The sequence below is a fragment of the Anabrus simplex genome, chromosome 8 (genome assembly GCF_040414725.1).
Source record: "Anabrus simplex isolate iqAnaSimp1 chromosome 8, ASM4041472v1, whole genome shotgun sequence".
In the NCBI taxonomy this organism is placed as follows: domain Eukaryota; kingdom Metazoa; phylum Arthropoda; class Insecta; order Orthoptera; family Tettigoniidae; genus Anabrus; species Anabrus simplex.
The window spans coordinates 91296239-91318072 of NC_090272.1; the positions used below are offsets into that span (position 1 = coordinate 91296239).

The 21834-nt window shown below is 40.9% G+C and overlaps 1 protein-coding gene across 4 annotated transcripts in view; it reads right to left on the bottom strand.

Moving 5' to 3' along the window:
* Positions 1 to 21834, bottom strand: part of LOC136878832 (caspase-1) — a 513173-nt gene that overhangs the window by 81479 nt on the left and 409860 nt on the right. Inside the window, exon 1 of one of the 4 annotated variants that reach the window (XM_067152357.2) lies at positions 21328 to 21486. The exons of the other annotated variants lie outside the window; for them this stretch is intronic. The gene's annotated coding sequence lies outside the window, so the exon portion shown is untranslated. Of the gene's footprint in view, positions 1 to 21327; positions 21487 to 21834 lie in introns of those variants that run through there. 4 annotated transcript variants of the gene reach the window in all.

Sequence of the window (21834 nt, forward strand, 5' to 3'; positions counted from 1 at the left end):
TCAAGCGAATCATTCCTGTTTTAATTATGGTTATAATAATAATAATAATAATAATAATAATAATAATAATAATAATAATAATAATAATTAATTAATTATCGTTCAGGCCATCTATGGACCACGTTTTACAGTCTTTACGTTATTTTTCACCAGTCCTGACTTCACATTCTGCCAGTACTTCTTCATCCTTGCACTGACTTCTTTCTTCTGTTCTTCTGTGTAGGTTCTCTTCTTCTTCTTCTTCTTCACAAGTTCTTCCCCAGTCTCCTGAAAACCCTTGAACTCCTTCACTTTTTGTCTAAATTTGTTTCTGTCCAGTACGTCCTCATTTTCTACTCCTATCCTGGCCAGGTCGGTCCTTACTTCCCGAAACCATTTTGGTTCCGTCTTCCTTAGGCTGAAGAAGCTGAAAATCCTTTTTGTCAGACGGTTGGTGTCCATTCTCTGTAGATGTCCATAAAATTGAAGCCTTCGCTTTTTCATCAATACCACGACTTCCTCTGTCTTCTGGTATAGTTCTTTGTTGGGTCTAAGTCTCCTCTCCCCACCTTTCATTTTCGGGCCCAAGATCTTCCGGAGCATTTTCCTCTCTTTCTTTCTGATGTTCTCTAGATCTCCCTTTCCAATCATGTCCAATGTTTCTGCTGCGTATAAGCATTCAGGTCTGATGACTGTGTCCAGATGTCTTAATTTGGCTCCATATGACAAAGCTTTCTTGTTGTAGGTGTCTCTAGTGAGCTGATACGCTGTTTCCATTTTTCTCGCTCGTTCTATCAGAGCTAGCTTCTCTGATCCATTCTCTTGAACTATTTCTCCAAGATACTTGAAGCTCTTTACTCTTTTGACTTTCCCCTCTTTCAACTTTAACATTTGGGGAGCCTCTTTGATGTTGGTCATAAATTCAGTCTTACTGTATGATATTTGCAGTCCAGTCATTTCTGCTATGCTATGGAGTTGTTCCACTCTTTTCTTTGCTATTTCTATGTCACTGGCAAAGACTGCGATATCATCAGCATATGCCAGGCAGTCTATCCGTATAGCACCTGCCCCTCTTCCAATACGGAATGCTTCTTTGTCTGGGATTCCTTCTTTCCATTTCCTTATCACCTTTTCCAAGACACAGTTAAAGAGAATTGGTGAGAGTCCATCCCCTTGTCTCACACCAGTCTTGACTTCAAAGGACTCCGATATTTCACCCATGAACTTGACCTTTGACTTGGTGTTGGTAAGTGTCTGTTTGATGATATTCCTTGTTTTACTGTCCACACCAAATTCTTCCAGTATTCCGAATAACGTCTCTCTATCTACCGAATCGTAGGCCTTCTTAAAATCCACGAAGACTACAACATATTTGCTTCGTCTCAGCATCTTGTACTTTATGATGTTCTTGAGATTAAAAATCTGCTCAGCGCATGATCTGCCTTTCCGGAATCCAGCTTGGTACTCGCCCAGTTCTTCATCGAGTCTTTCTTCAACCCTGGTTTGAAGGGCTTTAGACAGCATTTTATATGGGACCGAAAGCAGCGAAATTCCTCTATAATTATTGACATCCTTCTTGTTCCCTTTTTTGTGTAATGGATGTATTAAAGCAGTTAGCCAGTCTTCTGGAATTCTTTCCGTTTCCCAAATAATTTTAAATAAATGGGTCAATGATGAGATTAATTCTGCATTTCCCATTTTGAGCAGTTCTGCCACAATACCGTCTTCACCTGCTGCCTTGTTATTTTTTAGCTCCTGGATGATTTTGGATACCTCACGTTCGTCAGGTGGCTTTGAATCTGGCGTTGTTACCTGCGGTCGCTTAATTGCCAGTCTTTCTTGTGGACCGTCGCAATTCAGTAATCTTTTGAAATATCTGGCGAGAATTTGACAGTTTTCCTTATTGTTCATTCCTAGTTTACCCTCTTCATCCTCAAAACATAGACCAGGTGATTTATATCCTTTTAACCGTGACTTAAAGGTCTGATAGAAATTTCTGGTGTTATTTTTCTGGAAATCTTCTGAGGTCTTCTTCAGCTGATCTGTTTCATATTGTCTTTTCGCTTGCCTGAAAGTTTGTGCTGTCAATTTTCTTTGATCTCTGAAGGCAATCAAGTCACAGTTCCTTCTGGTGGAACTCCATTTCTTCCATGCCTCCATTCTGCGCAAGAGTGCATCTTCACATGTTTCATTCCACCATTCACGTTTCTTTCGTTTCGCCAAGAGAATGGTTTTACTTGCAGCATGTTTAATATTGTCTCGAATGTCATCCCAGTTTACTGAATTCATGTTTTCCAGCTCTTTTTGGTATTGATGCTTTATTTCCTCACTAAGTTTTAACCTTCCCACATCGTATCTTGGTACTCTTTTCTCCTTTCGTCTTTTCCTGACTGGGAGAAGTCTCATCTTTATTTTGGTTAAATAATGATCAGAATCAACTTGGGCACCTCGTAATACTTTCACGTTCATGATTTCTTTTTGCGCTTGTTTAGAGATCGCCACATGGTCAATTTGGAATTCACCCAGAATCGGATTGGGAGATCTCCACGTTTTTTGTTTTCTTGGCAAGTGTCTGAATTTAGTTGACATGAGTTGTAGATTAAAGGCTCGGCACAACTCAATAAGCCTCTCTCCATTCCTGTTTGTCCGCCTGTGTGCCGGATATTCCCCTACCATTTTTCTGAACTTTTTCTCTCTTCCTATCTGAGCATTGAAGTCCCCCATTAATACCTTCACATTTCTTTCAGGAATCCGGGAGATCTGATCTTCCAATTCCTCCCAAAAACTATCAACTTTGTCTGCTTTTTTTCGGTTGTCTTCATTGGTCGGGGCGTGGGCATTGATTAATGTGTACGTTTTGTTTCCACATCCTAAATGCAGAAATGATAGGCGTTCAGAGAAACTCTCGAAACCTACAACGGAGTCTATTAAACACTTGTCTACAATGAATGCTGTTCCGAATAGTGGGAGAGATTTAGTTTGGTCCACTATGATGGCTGGTTTTCCTTTAAATATCCTAAACTTTCCAGTATCGAGTAAGTCCTCGTCTCTGTATCTTGTTTCTTGAACAGCCAAAACTCTTATTTCCCTTTCTTCCATTGTCTTTGTTAGTTCTTTCAATTTTCCGACCTTAAGTAGTGAGTTTACGTTCAGAGTTCCTAGCCAGAATTTGCGTTTCATCTTGAGTCTGTGGTTCCCAGGGGACTCCGACTTCCCCTCGCGTTGTGGTGCAGGCTCTCCAGAACCCTTTGGCCTGCTTGCGCCACTTATCGTGGCGGTGGATTTCCCTTTTGGGCTGCCACCTGGAGTAGTTTCATCAATGAACTGGTAGTCCATAACGCGTTAACTGTCTAATCATTAGACGTGGCGAAACAAGAATTGCTTCGCAGATATAGAACTGAGATTGTAAGTCCCAGAGCTTCCATTAACAGCCGCCCCTAACATGGGATAACAGACGCTGACCAGCAAGCCGCCCGATGCGGGAACAGACACCATGGCTGGATTTGTGGTTCATTGCCCCTTCCGCCTCACTTGCCATACCGAAGAACTTCTTCTCTGCCAAGTCAACCGTTGAGGTCTTCACCATAACCCCGGCAAGGGCTCTCCATACTTATTACCCCTGGAGAGAGGGTGTCCCAGTATTATAAAGCCCCCAGGAACTGGGCTGACTATTGGTCCGAGGGTTCCTTTCCGTGGTTTTAGAACCAGCCCACATTTCTGTGAGCCCCTTATCCGCCACCTTGTTGATGTTAGCTGGTGGGCGTGAGCCCGGGACGGTTGAATCATTCATTTTGATTCACCTTCACCGTAAGGGTTGTTAGTCCAAACGGGTAGCTGATGTTCTGCTATGATGTTTATTATTATATTATCACAGACCACCAAGATGGCTCCCAGCAGTAGGCTAAGATCTGTTGCCTTAGAGACGCCTCAGTGGAAGAGTGGAATGATATATCTAGTTGGTAGTATCTATGGAGACCAAGAAAATTTAGCGAGTGGGTGGTTGTTAGGGCAAGGTTAGCAGCCAATATACACTCTTGGTAAGTTATCTATGGAGCAATTGTAGTTAAATCCAACATGGAGGCGTTTATGGCAATAAAATGAAATAACATTATGCCCTCAAATCAATTAAAACAAGCTCTAGATTCCCAAGATAACACGTTCACACAACCACCACACCAATCAAATGCTCAAATACTCCCTGATACCCACCGACACTACACAGAACGCGAGAAAAGATGTCAAGATCGCGGAGCTCCACTTCATGACTCCAGCTTGGCGGCCATCTATTAATATATAATAATAATAATAATATATAATAATAATAATACAGTACCGTAGATTTGTAAACTCATGGAATATTTGTTAGACCTCTTGCCTTTTCAGTTCTCACTTGGAACCCAAGGGTTGATACCAGTATGAATGATACCTGATGACTGACAAATATATTCACCACAATAACATGAAGCACCGATGTATACAACACTATTTCAAAAATATAATCAACTGATTTTCCTATGATGTGTCCTGAAATTAATTATACAATTAAAACTCAAAACTTTATTTTCTAACAACTGATTTTTTTTTTTTTTTTTTTTTTTTGTCACTTGTACCCTTTGGCTTCTCACCTCCTCAACTAAACCCCCAGTCATTTCCTTCGCAGTCCTAGCCCTGTCTTATCGCATCGTCGCCATAAATTCTGTGTAGTGCGACGTACAACAACAAAAAGGAACTTAGGTAGACGAACAGTTGGTAAGTTCGCCCAACACAGAAATATTCTGAACAAAATTTCCTCGAAACAAGCCTTTGTCGAACGCCCCACATCAACCAGCACGAGTCACTTAACCAAACGAATGCAGTTTACTATAATTCTTTTCGTATTTTATTTTAGATTTAATGGTTATGTGTAGGAGAGGGCCTCGAACCCTAACTTCGCCACTAAATAAATAAATAAATAAATAAATAAAAACACTATACAGCGTGACATACTCGTGTCCATATACATCCTTCTTCAAACGGAACTAAATGTCGGCTCCCACTATTTGACACGAACTGGATAACAAGTTACTTTGCGTCGCACCGACACAGATAGGTCTTATGGCAACGATGGGACATGAAAGGGCTAGGAGTGGGAAGGAAGCGACCGTGATCTTATGGTACAGCATTTGCCTGGTGTGAAAATGGGAAACCGCGGAAAACCATCTTCAGGGATGCCGACAGTGGGGTTCGAAACCACTATCTCCCAAATGCAACCTCCCAGCTGCGCGTTCCTAACCGCACGGCCAATTCGCTCGGTAAACTGAATAACTGACGCTGGGCAATTCTTAACGAATTCAGAGTGAAACAGTACCAGATCACTTTGCTTCTGCACGTACAAATAGCACACTAACACTTTCGGACAATACCAGACTTCTTCCTCACATAGGCCCTACGTAGCCATCCATCGACGAATGCGCTATGTTCTCATTCTTCGAATAACGACGCTCGAACTCTACTGTAAGTCTCAGTTTCATCTAGGCTACCCACATAAAAACACGGCGATTAGGGTATAGATTTATGATGAACTGATAACGCGCCCTGCACCATGCTTTGTGACTCACAAAAGCTACGGAGTTGAGTGACGGCGATACGCTGATTGACTGACTGATCTAAGAGAAATCTGGTAAAAATACACGGTTACTTTTGTTTATTACTGCTGTTACTACTACACGGAGAGCACGGCAATAATTTCTGTTGGAAAAAGGAACTTCGCATACAATGAACAAGGAATCTCCTATGGTAGCCTACTTCCACCTTTCAGGTTCAGCATGTTGTGACGTCATAGGCAAATTCCTTTCCTGCGTAATAGCACGTGAAATTATTACTGTGCTATGTACTGACAGTTTTCTTTTCTTTTCTTTTCTTTTCTTTTCTTTTCTTTTCTTTTCTTTTACTGTTTTACGTACTTCGTCACGGGCTCTACAAAGGAATGACTAATATTCTCATACAGTTACTCTAAAATCTTATTGTATCTTCCAAGTCTTTTACCTCGAAACATTGAAAGTATTGTTCAACAACAAGTGATACAGTCATTACAAACTGAGGATTCGGTGGAAAAATAATCTCACTTATTTCACATCGGCTAGTAGTTTCGTAAAAAAAAAAAAAAAATAAAAAAAAAAATGAAGATTACGAACAAGAAGATTGAACAGGTAACAATTACCCATCTTGGAAGTGTTATCACACAAACCAACAGGTGTAGTAGTAGCATGGAGATCAAGAGGAGAATGGCACTGGGCAAACAAGCGTTCAACAGGATAAATTTCTGGCAAGTAAGCTTATAGACAAGCCTCCGTGGCTCAGGCGGCAGCGCGCCGGACTCTCACCGCTGGGTTGCATGGTTCAAATCCCGGTCCCTCTATGCGAGATTTGTGCTGGACAAAGCGGAGGCGGGACAGGTTTTTCTCCGGGTACTCCGGGTTTTCCCTGTCATCTTTCATTCCAGCAACACTCTCCAGTATCATTTCAATTCATTAATCATTGCCCCAGAGGAGGGCGACAGGCTTCGGTAGCCGGCACAATTCCCATCTTCGCCGCTAGAAGGGGGCTTCATTCATTCCATTCCTGACCCGGTGAAATGACTGGAAACAGGCTGAGGTTTTTCATTTTCATTTTTTCAAGCACACGGACATTCAGGTCAGAAAGTGATTCGCAAAATATCTTGTCACGGGCATGTTTCTAAATGATTGTGAATCCTGGATATTAATTAAACGAGAGAGAAATGGACTCGAAGCCGTAGAAATGTGGGGTTGTAGACGAGCGATCAGGATTATCTGTATGGAAAGAAGATCCAATAAAAATTTCTAACTAAATCAAAGGCGAGTGAACTGCTATTTTTACAATTTGTTTTCCGTCGTACCGACGGAGATAGGTCTTATGGCGAAGATGGGATAGGAAAGGGCTACGAGTGGGAACGAAGCGGCGCTGGCCTTAAGGTATAGCCCCAGCATTTACCTGGGGTGAAAATAGGAAACAACGGAAAAGCATCTTGAACTGCCGACAGTGGAGGTTCGATTCGAACCCACTACCTCCCGAATGCAAGCTCACAGCTGCGCGATCCTAATCGCTCGGCCAACTCACTCGGTAGAGAACTACTCTTGATGATGAGGAAAATGGCGGCCAAATTCCTTTGGCATACCCTACGACAGTGGTATTTCTGGTTGGCGTACCCCCCAAAATTCAATTGTTTTACCCCCCACCCCCCGAGGTATGAGTATATTGGGATTATAGCCTACCAGAAATAAATTATGTTACTGGATGCCAAATAATATTGATCATCATCATCATCATCATCATCATACGCAGCTTATCCCTCTTGCTCAGAGTCTCTGCACGACTGAAGCACGAAAGAGCTGTGGCCGGAGATTTAAGGTCGCTTGCCCTTCCTGACACCCACCCCAGCAACACGGGAAATCAAACCACGGCCGCCGGGATGACAGGCAAGCAGCTAAGCCGCTACACCACTCTGTTCCCCAATAATGTATTGTATGTATAACATCGCTGGACAAAGGAAACCTCGTAACTCCTTCAGAGTTAAGTTTACGGAAGAAGTCCAAAACTGAGCAGTCAGCAATGGCCAAAGAACTATTCCTGGTATTTTCTTTGCTTAATGATAGCTGAATTATTCGACCACTGGAGTCTTCTGTTCCCTTCTCAAAGCGGCAAGCCTTCACAAGACAGATGGAGAAATGTGGTTTTCTCGCGAGTGGAATTACGAGGGTTCCACTGTCTAGCAACGATATAAACGATATACTGTAGCCTATATACGAGTTTAATTATAACTGCAACAATTACTATTGTACCATATATAAAGCGACTGAAAAAATTGAAGTGAATGACTGGATTTCGAAACAAAAATTAATAAAAAACAATGTAGTATTAAAGAAAGCATTTTTATACACCTAGTCAATGGGAGGTACAAACTGACACACATTTTAAAGTGAATAGTTCGGAAAGGGGGCTCTGTGTAGTGGTAGACAAAACAACTAAATCAAAAGATTTTACTTTAAATGAGCAGGCTCAACTCTTTTCTGAACTGCACGCTGAAAACAGAAGCTATGATAAATGTACGTACCCCCTGAGACGATCCCGTGTACCCCTAGTGATATGCGTACCATACTTTGAATACCACTGTCCTCCGACAGACCAGCCTCCTGACCAATATTACTGAGGGAAGGGTTTTGGGGAAGAGGGCGAGAGGGGAAGGTTCTGGGAAACAGAGCGAGGAAGACGAAAGATCAAGTACCTATACTTGGGGACAAAACATGACGACCTCGCCTCACACCCACTACTGACCAGCGGCATCCCGGTGTCTAGGCCTAATAGCGGCTTGTAGGATTTACTACATCTACTGTAGCCGGAGTTGCCAAATCGTCCACAGCACTCGACACGAAGAAAAGGTAAAGACTGAAGAGTGTGGAAGAAAGTGGTTTGGCAACTTCTCTCCAAATAAGGCTCACTTAGAACTCGTTAACTCAGCAGGGTGCTGGCTCCTCAGGAACTGACGTCGTCATGTTTCGTCCCCAAGTATACCTTTAAGATCTGATGCTACATATCTTCGATATACCGCCTACCACGAGATGAAGCACGAAGGTGAAGACAGGGGAATGTGGTTACGTGGAGAAGGCACTGTCCTAATACACTAATTATACCTTTAAGGTCCGTGTCTACCTTTGCAACGGAATGGTTTGAAAAGCGTGAACCTTAGACATGGTAAGAGACAGTAGCGGCGATTGGGAATTAAAAGTGCGGGGGCAAAAAAATATACAGACTATAAACAGTACCCGGGTTTGTGGGATATAGCGGACGGCGGGAAGGAGGGATATATACACTGACGGACATAAGTGTTCACACAACAGTGGAAACATTTGACATATGCATACATTGGCAATAGTAATTGCTTTTTAAAAATATTGTACATTTGGTTACAGAATACACAAAATTAAAAGAACTGCTTTACTAAAAAATAAAATATTCTCTTCTAGTCTTTTTATGAGTGGACATAAATGTTCCCACAGCAACTTATACGTTTGTCACCGTTTAGTAACGTGTGCATTCCCTTGTTGGGAATAACACTTCTTAATCTGTTGAGCATTGAAGCTACTAATTTTCTTGCGATTTCTTCACCAACAGTATTTCCTTCTTGCAGAAGAAATTCTTTCAACTGGTTTTTGCTGGGTATGCGGTGTTTTCGGACTCGTCGTTCGAATTCATCCCATAACTGTTCAATGGGATTAAAGTCGGGGGACTGGGGAGGGGTTTTCAGAATATGAGGTATATTATAAACAATCCAATAAAGAACATTATTAACAGTATGCTTCGTTTCTTTGTCCTGCTGAAAGTAGTCATCAGCCTGTAGACCCAGTTTTTGGGCACTGTGTCGTAAATTGTTCATAAAAATATCCAAATAAACATACTTACCCATTGTTCCTTCTATAAACCCTAGGTTTCCAACAACTGAAGCCGTCATGCACCCCCCACAGCACAACACCACCACAGTGTTTGACTGTAGCCTGGAGATCGGCTGTTTCAAACTTTTTCCAGAAGTCGTCATCCTTCATTACGTGCTCTTGAGCAAATGCCAATCTTTTATTTTTGTTTACTGGGGTGATAAATGGCTTCTTTCTGGGATTTCAGGCTTGAAATCCAGCTCTATGAAGAGATCTACAAATGGTCTTAGGAGGTACCTGTTTACCATGGTACTTCTGAAGTTCTGCTGCAGTTTCGGAAGATTATAATTTTGGAGTCTTTTGCATTGTGCAATTACCGTCCTTCCTTCTCTCAGAGTGAGCTTACATCCACTTATCCCTTTATTTTTCAGTAGTTTTGAACTTTTTATTCTTAATGTTACTGCACGCTGTGTATCTGGTTCGTTTAATTATTTTTGCAATTTCAGCGCATGATTTGCCTTCTTCATGCAGAGTTACTATTATTGTTCTCTCTTCAATGGTAGTTCCTTCCTAATTTTCCCCACTCCACCGTAAATCATCAGTATCCACTTCTAATGTAAACAAGGCTCGTAACTGTATTCACTCCTCAATGTTCAAGTCTTAACTGATGCGTACTACTCACTCACTGTCAATCACTCACTCCATCACTACTGATCTGCATTTAGAGCAGTCGCCCAGGTGGCAGATTCCCTATCTATTGTTTTCCTAGCCTTTTCTTAAATGATTTCAAAGAAATTGGAAATTTATTGAACATCTCCCTTGGTAAGTTATTCCAATCCCGAACTCCCCTTCTTATAAACGAATATTTGCCCTAATTTGTCCTCTTGAATTCCAACTTTATCTTCGTATTGTGATCTTTCCTACTTTTAAGACACCACTCAAACTTATTCGCCTACTGATGTCCTCCCACGCCATCTTTCCATTGACAGCTCGGAACATACCACTTAGTCGAGCAGCTCGTCTCCTTTCTCCCAAGTCTTCCCAGCCTAAACTTTGCAACATTTTTGTAACGCTACTCTTTTGTCGAAAATCGCCCAGAACAAATCGAGCTGCTTTTCTTCGGATTTTTTCCAGTTCCTGAATCAAGTAATCCTGGTGAGGGTCCCATGCACTGGAACCATACTCTAGTTGGGGGTCTCACCCGAGACAAATATGCTCTCTCCTTTACATCCTTACTACAACCCCTAAATACCCTCATAACTATGTGCAGAGATCTGTGCCCTTTATTTACAATCATATTTATGTGATTACCCCAATGAAGATCTTTCCTTATATTAATACCTAGGTATTTACAATGATCCCCAAACTCTGTTTTGTTGATAGCTTTCATCTCTGTGTGTAGACTTCTGTCCAGGCATACCATCACTGCCCGATCTTACTTTCCTCATCTCTTCATGTATGATGAGGATTTTATCGTATGTATGCATTATGTATCGTTTCAATTCATGATGAACCGAACAACGTACGCATTTTGCTACCGTGCCTATTTTATGTTAACTAATGGGTCAATGGGTCTCTGTGTGAACACTTATGTCCATGTGTGTAGATCAAAACTTAGGATATTTTGTGCGTATTTTCGCTAATAATTCTGTTAATGATTGAAGAAAATAAAGGAAAGACTTGGCTAATAAGACAACAGGGCTTGTACAAATGGCTTTTTTAAATAATTTCTAGTTTCAGCCAGCTAAAATGGAATAAAAATGTAATATTTTCTCCAAAATACGGGGGGGGGGGGCACTGCCCCCCTTGCCCCGCCTAATCGCCGCTGCTGTGAGAGCTCGCCGACACACAAGTAACCAGCCTGTGTGTACAGTAGTCGTGCGCAAGGCTGCCACTTACAAAATTTTTAAAAATCCTAGATTTCCTACTGAATTAAACCCAGATCACAAATTACCTATAAAAATGCAAATAAAATACTGATATAATATTGTTCAGAAAAAGTGACCTAAAATGTTTATTTGGTTGTTAAGCTACGAGTAAGTGGGTTAACAATGAAATTTCTTGGTGCAATTAGATCGACAATCATGTATGTCACAGAGTCAACAATCAGCTCGTGTTTTCACCCTACAAACTCATTTCAATAATGCGCACATTAAATGTAAGGAAATAACACTGTTGAAGAACAAGAGTTATTGTTCGATATTTTAACCGCCTTGAATGTTTTGCTGAGACATCCGAAGACACCGCTGAGTTTACTGAAGCCATGAATACAGCTGGCCGTGAAGTGACAAGGCACTTTCGTTCCCATAAGCGGCAGCGAAACATACTTTAATTTTTCTCCCGAAAATGACTCTTGAGTATCTTCCCAGTTACTTATGTAGTGTTGTATACTGTACTGTGCACTAATACTCTATAATATTGTTTAAGTGACTGATATTATTTTGTTAAATAATAATTTACTTTACGTCGCTTCGACACAGGTGGCCTTAGGGCGACGATGAATGGGAAAGGGCTAGGAGTGGGAAGGAAGCGGCCGTGGCCTTAAGGTACAGCCCGGTGTGAAAACAGAAAACTACGGAAAACAATCTTCAAGGCTGCCAACAGTGGGGTTCGAACCCACTATCCCCCGAAAGCAAGCTCACACCTGCGCGCTCCTAACCGCTCAGGCAACTCGCTCGTTGACATACATTTAAGCTGCAAGTTTCTCTGTCAACTCTACAAAAGTTTTAGGAGGCCATTACATACAGTAGGCAATAGTCGCCGTTGCCTTTGTTGATTAATAAATTACACAATGTTCTTTTGATTCATTTCAGGTAAACTCAACAATGACAACGTGATGAAGACATTTAATTAAAGAAAAGAAGTGAGAATGTGCGCAAATGTTTACAATTATTTGGCCAACTGTTGTGATCCATTTGCGATGAAGGTACAGTAAGTTCAGCCCGCTGGGAAACCACGAGATAAAGTTCAAAATCCTCCCACCAATAATTCCAGAGAATAAAAGGTATTAAAACAACCAATGACGAATGAGAACTGGCTACCTGAAAACATTGCGACATCACTCTAAAGGGACGCACAGCCAAACATGTTTGGATGATTGAGTCTGCAGTGCCCTTTAATTCAAAGATTATCAAATGAAAATACAGAAACCGCAAGTGTTTCAAAGAACCGTGGCGAGTGACCAAGTAACATCGAACCGGTTGTGGCTGAAGCAACAGAAAAGGTTTCTAACAAACAATCACTGAAGGAGGTTTAGCTGTCCATATATCAGACTAGAGACATTTAGGAATATGTATACTTTAGTTCTAGGCACAAGCAGAATTTCGAGAAGGAAATATGGGCCGGGTGCAAGTGCTACAACAGCTAAGGAACAACGTGGAAGGAACATACTGAATATTCGTTTAACGATATCGACAAATTACGGGTATCAAAAGCTCTTTATTATGCGGTTAAACTGCCAGGAAGAAAAGCAGAAATATAAGAAGAAGGCAAGAGATGAGGACAACAATGAAGATCAAGAATAAGGAACTGGTTTGTATCAGAGTAACTCATTTCAAACTGGTCTGTCTGAAAATGTACATTATTTTACCGAGAACTACTTAAGCTGCATATAAGAAAATGTTTACCTGTCATTTCCCACCCAGCTGTGGTGTTGCTGACTTTCTCTTTGTTATATCAATTTAATCATTGCAGATATCACCTTTTTTGTGTGGAAAATATCAGTAAAAAGGAGTGAAAGAAATCCGTGTCGTCTCAAAATATCCGAATTCCAGATAACGGTTTAACGAGCCAGTTTGCTACCTTGGCGACAAGTCTCAAAATACCAGAATTTCCAATGGTGGTAATCAGAATTTCCAATTATGGTACTGTTTTAAAACACCCTGCATGTATACAATATCATAATAAACACAAAATAGAAAATGTGCGAAAGGGCTCATTGTTAGCATCAGCCATACCACATGCCCCCTTCTAAAAATGGCACCTCATGGGCCTGCTGTATAGCCGTGCATGCGACATGGTGTTGAAACGCCATGAACCCGCGCAAAGTTACGCCTAGCACCCCATTTTTTTAAATGCAGCTATTGGTTTGTCATATAAGGTATGTAGCCTACAATCTTGATTTACAAATTTGGCAATGAAAACATGTACTGGGTATATATATTTATTTCAGAATGTTGCCACAGGTTTCAGTCCATTCTGATGACTTAAGATTTTTCTCAAAAGCCATACTTTCTTATTACATTAGACACATCTGCGAAATTAATAACTGGTTCGGTAGAAGGCAGTTCGGATTTAGGAAAGGTTATTCCACTGAAACTCAACTTGTAGGATTCCAGTAAGATATAGCAGGTATCTTGGATTCAGGAAGTCAAATGGACTGTATCGCGATTGACCTATCTAAAGCATTTGATAGGGTGGATCATGGGAGACTACAGGCAAAAATGAGTGCAACTGGACTAGAGAAAAGAGTGACTGAATGGGTTGCTATATTTATAAAAAAACATATCTCAGAGAATTAGAGCAGGCGAAGCTTCATCTGACTCTGTAATAATTAAGAGATGAATTCCTCAAGGCAGCATTATTGGACCTTTACGTTTTCTATTATATAAATGATATGAGTAAAGAAGTGGAATCAGATATAAGGCTTTTTGCAGATGAAGTTATTCTGTATAGAGTAATAAATAAGTTACAAGATTGTGAGCAAATGCAAAATGACCCCGATAATGTTGTGAGATGGACAGCAGGCAATGGTATGATGATAAACGGGGTTAAAAGTCAGGTTATGAGTTTCAACAATAGGAAAAGTCCTCTTAAGTTTTAATTACTGTGTTGGTGGGGTGAAAGTTCCTTCTGGGGATCATTGTAAGTACTTATGTGTTAATATAAGGAAAGGTCTTCATTGGGGTAATCATATAAATGGGACTGTAAATAAAGGGTACAGATATCTGCACATGGTTATGGGGGTGTTTGGGGTTGTAGTAATGATGTAAAGGAGAGGCATATAAGTCTCTAGTAAGACCCCTACTAGAGTATAGTTCCAGTGTATGGGACCCTCACCAGGATTACTCGAATCAAGAACTGGGAAAAATCTAAAGAAAAGCAGCTCGATTTGTCCTGGGTGATTACCGACAAAAGAGTAGCGTAACAAAAATGTTGCAAAGTTTGGGCTGAGAAGAGCTGGGGTAGAGAAGACGAGCTGCTCGACTAAGTGGTATGTTCCGAGCTGTCAACGGAGAGATGGCGTGGAATGACATTAGTAGACGAATAAGTCTGAGTGGTGTATTTAGGAAAGATCACAATATGAAGATAAAGTTGGAAGTCCAAGAGGACAAATTGGGGCAAATATTCGTTTATGGGAAGGGGAGTTAGGGATTGGAATAACTTACCAAGGGAGATGTTCAATAAATATCCAATTTCTTTGCAATCATTTAAGAAAAGGCTAGGAAAACAACAGATAGGGAATCTGCCACCTGGGCGACTGTCCTAAATGCAGATTGGTAATGATTGAATACTGATTGATTGAAATTGGATGTCTTCAGTTTCGTCTATTTTACTGTAAACCTTTTGGTTCTTTCGTCTAAAATGCGATACTTCTTTCTTCTCTTCGAACCTCGCGAGAATCACATGCATCCTGGCTATATGAGAATCAGATTTTTCATTTTTTTCCCAAAATCAATACGAACTCCTTGAAGCGGGATGTCTTTTTTATCAGACTTTTGAACATAGGATTCCATTCTTCAACGGCACTGCTTGTTCGGTGTCGTTTCCCATGACAATTCCACACCTCAAATTCAGCCACTGGTCGACGTAATCGAAAAAAAATCTTCCAAATAAAATTAATATTAAAAATTCGCCCTCACCGTAGCGAAATAACTGCTAGTTTTTAAAACGCCTGTCACCTAGCAGCTACCTACACTTCTCGGGTATTTTGAGACTGATTAGCTTATTTACTTCGGCTACTATTCTTGCGGATATTGTGATACTGTTTCCTGTCAATTTCATGTTCGGATATTTTGAGACTGCACCAAGAAATCATGGATGTTTGTTGAGCGATGTATGGCCGAGATGTAATTAATTCCGTCGAGTGAACACCAAATGTGTCACCAGAGATCGTTTACACGTCGACGTAATACGACAGACATATTTTTACCTCCCTTCACAGACCCGATTGCCTCCGCCGGGTTTGAGATCGCGATTTTGGGATCCGAAGGAAACCGCACTATTACCGATCCAGAGAATCAACTGTAATAATAATAATAATAATAATAATAATAATAATAATAATAATAATAATAATAATAATAATAATAATAATAATAATGTGTTCGTTTTACGTTCCACTCTTCACTTTTAAGGGTTTCGGACACGTCGAGAAGCCAGAAATTTTGTCCTGCAACAGTTCCAATTCATGATGGTAAATATGAGGACCTTCAAATACCACTCTGCCATCTCAGTCTCTCACGACGGCTATCGACGTTTATTTCTGAACAGTTCAATGATTAACATCTTTGATTAATGTACAGTGTTTTTCAAAACAATAAGGACAACTTTCATAAAGTGACTCCTCCCTCCTGTAGACCTACGTAGTACACTGAAATACAGCAAAATAAATTTACACTTTTAAAAGACAAAAGTGTGGAGCGGGGCGTCCTGAATATTTCAAAGAAACATTATTCTCGCTCGCCGTCACATGTTCCCCCAATTGTTTTAAGCTACAAGTTTGATAAGTTTTTATGAGGTTTGTTGATACGCCAGATATCAAGTGTCTTAGTGTCACCATTTCCCCTTAAGATGGGGTTTCCCTGCTCAAAATATATTTTTTGTTTTAATGTTGAAAACATTTCTTAGCAGGCAAAGTAGGGATCCCCATACAACGTAAAATTAAGCAATTTCCTCAATTGTGCCGAAAGTTGAAGGGTTTCAAAATGTGAGTCTTGGATAACTATCAAACTATAAAAAACCAAAAAAATTGGAAAATCACTTCCAGCCTAAATGCAGTTCCGGGAAAAATGCCTAAAATCTCTTGTTTCTTTACTAGTTTTCTTTCTTATTCAAATCCTAGCCAAATTACCTTATTTACATAATTATTTCTGTAATGTGTTCCTTGGTTCAATACCCTCATGCATTTTTTCTTAATTTTTGAAGAATGTCCACACCGAATGTAGTTATAAAGGCTAGCGAAACTCTGCATTGACTCACATTAACGCTCGTGGTGGTGCTTAAGTGAAACAATGCACTGACTCACATTAGCGCTCGTAGTGGTAGAAAAATGCAAACTGCTAATCTAATCGACCGGATAACGATCATTAAAAAATTATTGCAATTTTTAGGAATAAATCAAGAATAAATTCTTATACTTTGGTATATTTTATTCACCTGAAATTCGTAGCTCATATACCTAGGATGTTTTCAACATTGAGTTGCTTGCCTGAAGGTCTAGAACTGTGGAATTTTTAAATTTATTTATTTAAATATGTATTTGCTTTAGGCCTTACCTAAAACTACAACTTCCTATCTTCTGTTTCAACCAAAATGCATTTTTTTAAAACTGAAAACATGCTCATTCTCTGCAGTTTCCACTAATTATTCAAAATCAGTGTATTATTACGCATATATTATATTATATTATATTTTACGCATAGGAGGAAGAAGTCGCTTTATGAGTGGTGTACTTAGTGTTTTGACCAACATTGTATTTGTCAGACAATACCCCGTTCCTTGAAATATTCCAATGTCTTAAGACGTTTAATTGAAGAGTATAGGCAGGATAGCAGTTCAAACTGAGCCGCCACTGTAAACATAACGCGTGTCTTGATAAGGTCGCCTGGTCTGGCACGCGACACAAAGCAGAGGAGGGAACAATGCCTTCAGCAGGAAACCAGTTCTAGCACATTAGAGTGGAGAGTCCACAGATAAACGTGACCTCGAAGAGGATCATGCCGTATGTTATAGCCACTCCCAGACCAGAGTGGTCACACAAAAACAATCCTGCGCTTCTGCTCTGTCCTATGCGGATAGTTTGACCTTCATGTAATTTCCACACACCACTCTGCTTTGATGTTTTCAAAATACTTTTTTTTCCTACGTCGACCTGTGTCTTCCTTCCCTACCATTTTCCCCATGGCGCAACAGCCCCGAAGGGCCATGGCCTACCAATCAATCGCTGCTAAGCCCGAAGGCCTGCAGATTACGAGTTGCCATGTGGTCAGCATGACGAATCCGCTCGGCCGTTATTCTTGGCTTTCTAGATCGGGGCCTCCATCTCACCGTCAGATAGCTACTTAATTGTAATCACGTAGGCTGTGTGGACCTCGAACCAGCCCTCAGATCCAGGTAAAATTCTCTGACCTGGTCGGGAATCGAATCCGGGCCTCCGGGTAAGAGTAAGGCACTTTACCCCTATAGCCCTTCAAGGGCTGTAGTGCCATGGGGGCTTTGGTTTTGGTTTATTCCATGGTACCGGTATACACCACGCTGCATGCAAAAAGGACCTCAGGCCACTTCTTAAGAAAATAACATTTTGACATCAGCGTGTTGTACACTCCTACATGCATGTATTCTTGGTGAAAAGGCTTAAGTCCGGCTTCATGGCAGTCAATAAACGAGGAGTCGATTAGCACTATTCAAGGAAAAAGGCCCTCAGTCACAGACTCTGGCCTCTTCTGCATAAAACCCAGGTGATTTAGGCCTCAGTCCAGTGACTCAGAAAAGTAGAGAGCTTACTTATCGTAACAACGAAACATATTTAATGTACCTGATTAGCATTTTAAAATACATGATTGCGTTAACCTTGACTTTTTGTAATATTTTCACTGTTTGCCTATAAAAGCTTACAGTTGGAACACAGTTGATAGCAAATAGTGTAATAATATACATAACAAAAATGTCAAGAACATATTTCAAAATATAGATGTGATTTCGTCTATGGTCTTAATTTAAATTATCTATTACACCTGGTGGTGAACAAACACAAGTACTGACTGAAGTTCCATCCTTACACCACGGTGGACAAAGTTCTGCTGGCTGTAAACCAGCTTAAAGTTCAAAAGTAAGACATAAGATGACACCACAGCAGAAGCGTGATGATACACACTATTTCCACCGAAATCTCAATTTTCAAATATTTGTTGGTTACATCCTTATTCCGGGAAGATCTTCAGTTATTGCGGTATGCTTTTAAAACTTCGAACTTCTATCGTGAAATCTAGCTATTGACATGCACTGGCACGAAAGTATTTAAAGTATTTAACATCTGTATACTCCCAGGGTGCTAGTACTGTATACTAAGCGAAAATGAATCCAGCAACGCCGTTGTAGTGAACTCTCAGATCGATCAGCGGTATTCTGTAAGAAAGAAGCCAGTTTACGGACAAAATTGCAATTTTTAGATCTATTTTCAGACCGACTTTGTTATACGGGAGTGAAAGATGGGAGGCTCAGGGCATCTTATTCATAAGTTGGAAGTAATAGATATGAAATCGAGAATGATTGCTTGCATCAACAAGTGGATACAATGACAAGAGGGTAGTCGAAATTAGGAAATCAAGGCTAAGTTAGGATTTTTTTTACAAGTTGCTTTACATCGCACCAACACAGATAGGTATGGATGGGGTAGGAAAGAGGTAGGAGTGAAAAGGAATCAGCCGTAGCGTTAATTAAGGTACAGCCCCAGCATTTGCCTGGCGTGAAAATAGGAAACCACGGAAAACGATCTTCAGGGCTGCCGACAGTGGGGTTTGAACTCATTATCTCCCGAATAGCGGATACTGGCCGCACTTAAGCGACTGCAGCTGTCGAGCTCGGTTATGTTAGGAATGAACTCGATTGATGAAGAAGCTGAACGTAATAAATTCATACGTACGAGAATATCAGACTCGGCCATGGAGGGTTAAGAAAAGTGGAGGAAGATCAAGACGACGATGGTTAGAGTCAGTTTTTAAAAATTCAATTATACGAGGTGTGGAACGAAACGAAGCTACTGTGCTACAGTAGTTGCAACTAGAGAATTACGGAGGTGCCTAGTCAATTCACAAAGGCTTGCAATAAATACTGTTATTGGCTTTACGTCCCACTAACTACGTTTACGGTCTTCGGAGACGCTGAGGTGCCGGAATTTAGTCCCGCAAAAGTTAGTTTACGTGCCAGTAAATCTAGCGACACGAGGCTGACGTATTTGAGCACCTTCAAATACCATCGGACTGAACCATGATCGAACCTGCCAAGTTGGGGTCAGAAGGCCAGTGCCTCAACCGTCTGAGCCACTCTGCCCGGCCAGAGGATTGCAGAGTGAATGCTCAAAGGCATTACAACCTAAAATACGGATGTATGTATGTATGTATGTATGTATGTATGTATGTATGTATGTATGTATGTAAGATGGTAAAATTGTTCAATTTTTTTAAATACAGCGTAAACTATGTTTTGTCTTTAACAACAATTTTCAAAACAGTCAGAAAAATCTGTGATGGGCCATGGTTGATGTTTTACTTGAGAGTAAAAAGGTTGTCAATCTTTTTTTTCTCAGGAGAAATATATTTGGTGATAGTTCTAAGCGCAAGTAAAATTAGAAAATCATCTCCTCTGAACTGTAATCAGAAGGGAGAAATGAAGAGCTTACACGAATTAGTCTACTGGCAAAGAAAGGGAAGGCCCACGAAGGGCGTAGTGGACTGTCTAGGCCTCGCAAACCTAATATTGGTGTGGTCAGAAGAGAACAAGTGTTGAATTGGGGTGGTCAGGTAGAAAAGATAAAGCTAAGGAGCCTGGTACAAGTGAAAGCAAGGTCAGAGACGTGTGGGCGTCGAAGTCATTACCATCAACCCAACCGCGAAGTTCAGAATCCGTGGGGCTTCCCCTTTTCAGTCGTCTCTTACGGTAGGTAAGGGATAACGACAATACGTCCCACCAGTGGCGGCTGGTCGCAATCAGACAGGGAAGGCTCAAGGCCGGGTAACAATAGCCCACGGCCGCCAACCCTCTCACCTTCCCGGAAAATTTCCTCCTCCGATACAAATCTCCCGGCCTGAGAGACTGCTTCACCGTCTAGGAGGCCCGCCTCCCCCTTCAGGGAAGGAATGAAAACATTCAGTAATAGTAGTAGTAGTAGTGGTAGTCGTCCGGGTAACAATAGTGTTTAAACTAAATACATCGACTGGTATTTGGTTGCCCCGGTAGAAAGCGAAGAATAACGGTCGAGAGGATTCGCCGTACCGACCATACGACACGTCGTAACCTGCAGGCCTTCGGGCTGAACAGCGGTCGCTTGGTAGGCCATGCCCCTTCGGGCTGTTGTGCCACGGGGTTTGGTTTGGTATTTGGTTGAGGTATGTACTGGTAAGGAAACGCCGATGTATCTTCTATGCTGAAGAACGGTAAACACCTGCCATGAGCACATACTGCCTCATATGGACCATCCACAGCTACATCCATGTACCCTACGACCAGGAGATGGAGAAACACGAAATATATCTGTGCACCGGAGGTAAATGGCACTATGTCCAATTTTTAAAATTTTTTTTATTTTTTTTACGAAAATGAGGTTTTGAAAATAAGATTATTGCATTTTCTGCGTTTTTTTCCAGGGTGCAAAACACTATCGTCTACACGCAGCCAGCTAGCCAGTTTGAAGTTTACTTAAGTCCAGTATACTTCAAAAACAAATGAAAGAAATAATCAAAATTTTGAGAAGTGGGTGTTACAGGTCTTATGGCAACGATGGGATAGGAAAGGCCTAGGAATGGGAAGGAAGCGGCCGTGGCCAGCATTTACCTGGTGTGAAAATGGGGAACCACAGAAAACCATCGTCAGGGCTGCCGATGCAAGCTCAGCAAACATTCCTTTCCCAAAAGTGTCCAATCCAATTCATTTTTATTTTTCTGATAATTTGAATCATAGACTGTTTTTCCCCAGCTTTTCACATTACCTCTTTATTCTTTATCCTGTCTTCCCATTTTTACTCCTTCCATTCTCCTCCATATCCACATCCCTGGGGCTTTCAGCCTTTTCTCGTCTTCTTAACCTTTTCTACCCCACGTCCATGTTAACTCTGATTTCAAATGTCACACTCTCTCCCAGTCCCGAGATTAGTCTGACGCTGCAGTTCCGTTGTTCAACACGAGGTACAATCATCTGACAGTGCCCTGCGAAATAATAATAATAATAATAATAATAATAATAATAATAATAATAATAATAATAATAATAATAATAATAATAATAATAATAATAATAAACAGATCATTTGATTGGTGAATACCAAACAGGCTTTAGAAAAGGCAGATCGTGTTCTGAGCAAATTTGGAGTCTGAAGACGATATTAAAGACACGCCGCAGTACCACCACATTTGTCACATTTGTGGACTTTAAGAAGGCGTATGACTTTCGACAGAAACTGTTGTGGATATCCTAGGGGAGCTAAGTGTGGACAAGA